Genomic DNA, 5,448 nt, shown 5'->3' on the forward strand with positions numbered 1-5,448 from the left:
TTTTGTGGAGAATTACATAAAAGTTTTTAGGTTTCTCAACTCTGTGTCTATAAAAGAAATCAACGTAGAATACATTGGATAAGTAAGTAAGTACGTCCCTTCGGCTGCTGCCTTGTTTGCACTCGGGGTTGCCACAGCAAATCCAAGGTGGATCTGCATGTTGAATTGGCACAGGTTTTTTACGCCGGATGCCCTTCCTGACGCTTGGCCAATACATTGCATCGTCATCTTTTTTTTAAGCAGATAAACCCATTTCCACGGCATTAATACAGTGACTGTTTTAAGTTAGCAGCCTGGCTAATGTGCTTTATTTTGTATTTATTTGTAGTGTTTGTTTACTCTTACTTTCTCATGGGTTATCTCAATGTCTGTTGTCACGAAAACTTCAATATTTTGATAGTCACAACTGAAAAAAAAAATTTGTTGTAAGGGAGGTGGTTGTCCCTGCAGTGGAAAAATACGCCGGAAGCTGGTGACTCTTGCAGAGAAGCCTGCACAAATTTATCTGATTTTGGGGAAGATTGACCACAAGTTGGAGAGGAAGAAACAGAGGACAGCTCTGTTCATGATCTCTGCAGGAGAGCTATGACATGGACATGGGACTTAAACGGCTACTGGCCGTTCGTGTTAGCATGCTTACCTAATTGTTGACTGGACAGACACATGAAATACGCAAGCAACACAAATAGGATGATGGCTATTGGATGTTTATTTCACCATCATGTGGAACTTGTAGAATTTTTAAGTATCAAATGTGACACCAACTTTGTTTCCACATGAAGCAGCGTTAAACCAGGGCAGATATTCTGCGTAGCTGCTGTGTGCTAAAATAGAAGTAAAATCTGTGGGATGTGATTGTGTTTCAGGGTATGTATTTATTACTACTTTTTTGTGCGTTCCGACTACACCGTGGGTTACAAAGGAGCCAGAGCTGGAAATATGTTTCAGGCAAAAACAAATAGTGTGCCCCCTATGGCAGTACATAAGTGCCTATATGCGGTAGGAAAATTGGGTGCTAGTTTCAAATGAGCTATGGCCCATGTTATAGTCCATTTGTGATTACTGCAGCCAACAGCAATAGGACAAGCTATTACCATTAACTAATTAATGAAATTTGAGTATGGGTGTGTGTTGTTTGTTTGTTTGTGTATGTATGTATGTATTTATTTATTTATTTTACGGCCCTTTGGCTGCACCCTTGTTTTCACTTAGGGTCACGACAGCAGATCAAAGATGGGTCTGCATGTTAATTTGGCACAAGTTTTATTCCGGGTGCCCTTCCTGATGAAACTCCACATTACATGGAGAGAATGTATATGTGTAATATATCTAGCTATACTACCGTGTTACCCGTGGGGATCCACGGGCTCTAGATTGGGTAGTGTGTATAAAATAGGTAGCTGACATTTTTCAAGAGTGGTCATTAATTAAGCAATGAGTTGGAATGGATTGTGAGTCCAGAATTTTTTTAGAACCTTAGACCTCAACAGTTTATAGAAAAATAACTCAACCCTTTTATTTCCTGTTAATTCTGTAATTTTTAATGTTAATTTACTGTCTTAATGTGTTTATAAATTGTTTAGGTTGTTGCTATCATACACATTATTATCATTATTATTTTTATTTTATTGTTACTTCTATTTTGTGATTTGATTTTTTAAATGGATGACAATGAAAGTATTTTCACTTTCTTGTCATCCATGTATTTTTAACGTATTTACAATTATATACACTTACTTACATTTTTATTATAAATACTATTTACTGCCCCCTGCTGGAAAGGCGTGTGAGTCCAAAATGTAATTAGCAACTTTAGCTAATATTCATAGCTGCTCCAAAACTGTTAGTCCTATCAGCGTTCCGTTTTGGCGGTGTTCATCCTCTACCCAAAATACATAAGCATGCCAAACCGCAAATGTCAGCTGTTCTGTTGGTCCCTGAGGGAAGTTGCAAACACGGGCAGCTGCTGGAAGCAGGTGGTTTTAATTTGACAGACAGTGGCTGAAGACATTAAACGAACTAAGCATTTCACTCATGGTACAAACATGAAACGTAAAGTGCAGGTGACCCCCAAAAAATGTGCACAGATAATCACTAAAATGATGAAATGTTGATATTTAAAAAATCCTGAACAATAAAAGTCAATAAGTGCACATGTGAAGGATAAAGAACAGCTTCTCAAGTCTGCGTTCTATTTCAGCCCTCAGCCGTGGCCATATTGTTGCTATGTCATCACCAGAATGGCACCTGCTGATTCCAAGCCCAAATCAGTTGTAAACACAGCGGAGGTCGAGCTGTTTTTGGACGATTTTTTTTTTTTATTTATGATCTCCCTCCCCCCTGAAATGGGTACATTCAAATCTGAAAAGTCACGAGGGACTGAAAATATTAGCTATTTTTAAAATAAATATTGTTTCCTTCTTGAATATAGTGTACTGTACGTTAGTAATGTAACACATTATTATTAAATATTAAAACCATTCACACAAGGAGTAAATAATATAGTCTTACCTGTCCGTTTCAGTGAGATCATCTTAAGTCTGATGAAAACGTCTGAAAATAATTGAATCCGTTGTCCTGGCTGAAGAAAAGTCCATGATGGACATGATGGACCAAGGTAGTTTAGTCGCCGTTAGTTCCCCTCCAGCAGATCCCGAGCAGCCGGGAAAGCAGGCCGATTGGGTGACTGTGAGGAGGAAGCGTAGTCCTAAACAGAAGCCCCGTGTACACCACCAACCCGTTCACATCTCTAACCGCTTTTTCCCCACTCGGTGACACACCCGCCGAGGAACAAACTCTGGTTATTGGCAACTCTGTTTTGAGAAATGTGAAGTTAGCGACAACAGCAAGCATAGTCAGTTGTCTTCCGGGGGCCAGAGCAGGCGACATTGAAGGAAATTTGAAACTGCTGGCTAAGGCTAAGCGTAAATTTGGTAAGATTGTAATTCACGTCGGCAGTAATGACACCCGGTTACGCCAATCGGAGGTCACTAAAATTAACATTGAATCGGTGTGTAAAAACAATGTCGGACTGTGTAGTTTTCTCTGGGCCCCTCCCCAATCGGACCGGGAGTGACATGTTTAGCCGCATGTTCTTCTTGAATTGCTGGCTGTCCAAGTGGTGTCCAAAAAATGAGGTGGGCTTCATAGATAATTGGCAAAGCTTCTGGGGAAAACCTGGTCTTGTTAGGAGAGACGGCATCCATCCCACTTTCGATGGAGCAGCTCTCATTTCTAGAAATCTGGCCAATTTTCTTAAATCCTCCAAACCGTGACTATCCAGGGTTGGGACCAGGAAGCAGAGTTGTAGTCTTAGACACCTCTCTGCAGCTTCTCTCCCCCTGCCATCCCCTCATTACCCCATCCCCGTAGAGACGGTGTCTGCTCCCAGACCACCAATAACCAGCAAAAATCTATTTAAGCATAAAAATTCAAAAAGAAAAAATATAGCACCTTCAACTGCACTACAGACTAAAACAGTTAAATGTGGTCTATTAAACATTAGGTCTCTCTCTTCTAAGTCCCTGTTGGTAAATGATATAATAATTGATCAACATATTGATTTATTCTGCCTTACAGAAACCTGGTTACAGCAGGATGAATATGTTAGTTTAAATGAGTCAACACCCCCGAGTCACACTAACTGTCAGAATGCTCGTAGCACGGGCCGAGGCGGAGGATTAGCAGCAATCTTCCATTCCAGCTTATTAATTAATCAAAAACCCAGACAGAGCTTTAATTCATTTGAAAGCTTGACTCTTAGTCTTGTCCATCCAAATTGGAAGTCCCAAAAACCAGTTTTATTTGTTATTGTCTATCGTCCACCTGGTCGTTACTGTGAGTTTCTCTGTGAATTTTCAGACCTTTTGTCTGACTTGGTGCTTAGCTCAGATAAGATAATTATAGTGGGCGATTTTAACATCCACACAGATGCTGAGAATGACAGCCTCAACACTGCATTTAATCTATTATTAGACTCTATTGGCTTTGCTCAAAAAGTAAATGAGTCCACCCACCACTTTAATCATATCTTAGATCTTGTTCTGACTTATGGTATGGAAATAGAAGACTTAACAGTATTCCCTGAAAACTCCCTTCTGTCTGATCATTTCTTAATAACATTTACATTTACTCTGATGGACTACCCAGCAGTGGGGAATAAGTTTCATTACACTAGAAGTCTTTCAGAAAGCGCTGTAACTAGGTTTAAGGATATGATTCCTTCTTTATGTTCTCTAATGCCATATACCAACACAGTGCACAGTAGCTACCTAAACTCTGTAAGTGAGATAGAGTATCTTGTCAGTAGTTTTACATCCTCATTGAAGACAACTTTGGATGCTGTAGCTCCTCTGAAAAAGAGAGCTTTAAATCAGAAGTGCCTGACTCCGTGGTATAACTCTCAAACGCGTAGCTTAAAGCAGATAACCTGTAAGTTGGAGAGGAAATGGCGTCTCACTAATTTAGAAGATCTTCACTTAGCCTGGGAAAAAGAGTCTGTTGCTCTATAAAAAAGCCCTCCGTAAAGCTAGGACATCTTTCTACTCATCACTAATTGAAGAAAATAAGAACAACCCCAGGTTTCTTTTCAGCACTGTAGCCAGGCTGACAAAGAGTCAGAGCTCTATTGAGCTGAGTATTCCATTAACTTTAACTAGTAATGATTTCATGACTTTCTTTGCTAACAAAATTTTAACTATTAGAGAAAAAATTACTCATAACCATCCCAAAGACGTATCGTTATCTTTGGCTGCTTTCAGTGATGCCGGTATTTGGTTAGACTCTTTCTCTCCGGTTGTTCTGTCTGAGTTATTTTCATTAGTTACTTCATCCAAACCATCAACATGTTTATTAGACCCCATTCCTACCAGGCTGCTCAAGGAAGCCCTACGATTATTTAATGCTTCGATCTTAAATATGATCAATCTATCTTTGTTAGTTGGCTATGTACCACAGGCTTTTAAGGTGGCAGTAATTAAACCATTACTTAAAAAGCCATCACTTGACCCAGCTATCTTAGCTAATTATAGGCCAATCTCCAACCTTCCTTTTCTCTCAAAAATTCTTGAAAGGGTAGTTGTAAAACAGCTAACTGATCATCTGCAGAGGAATGGTCTATTTGAAGAGTTTCAGTCAGGTTTTAGAATTCATCATAGTACAGAAACAGCATTAGTGAAGGTTACAAATGATCTTCTTATGGCCTCGGACAGTGGACTCATCTCTGTGCTTGTTCTGTTAGACCTCAGTGCTGCTTTTGATACTGTTGACCATAAAATTTTATTACAGAGATTAGAGCATGCCATAGGTATTAAAGGCACTGCGCTGCGGTGGTTTGAATCATATTTGTCTAATAGATTACAATTTGTTCATGTAACTGGGGAATCTTCTTCACAGACTAAATTTAATTATGGAGTTCCACAAGGTTCTGTGCTAGGACCAATTTTATTC

The 5,448-nt window shown here is 39.4% G+C and overlaps 1 long non-coding RNA gene across 1 annotated transcript; it reads left to right on the forward strand.

The window, feature by feature from the left end:
- The first annotated feature begins 1,757 nt into the window (after positions 1-1,757).
- Positions 1,758-3,853, forward strand: LOC117515388. The gene is made up of 3 exons (XR_004562137.1): positions 1,758-1,929; positions 1,974-1,976; positions 3,843-3,853. It is a non-coding gene; the product is annotated as an uncharacterized LOC117515388 (long non-coding RNA).
- Positions 3,854-5,448: the final 1,595 nt, after the last annotated feature.

The sequence above is a fragment of the Thalassophryne amazonica genome, chromosome 1 (genome assembly GCF_902500255.1).
Source record: "Thalassophryne amazonica chromosome 1, fThaAma1.1, whole genome shotgun sequence".
Classification (NCBI taxonomy): domain Eukaryota; kingdom Metazoa; phylum Chordata; class Actinopteri; order Batrachoidiformes; family Batrachoididae; genus Thalassophryne; species Thalassophryne amazonica.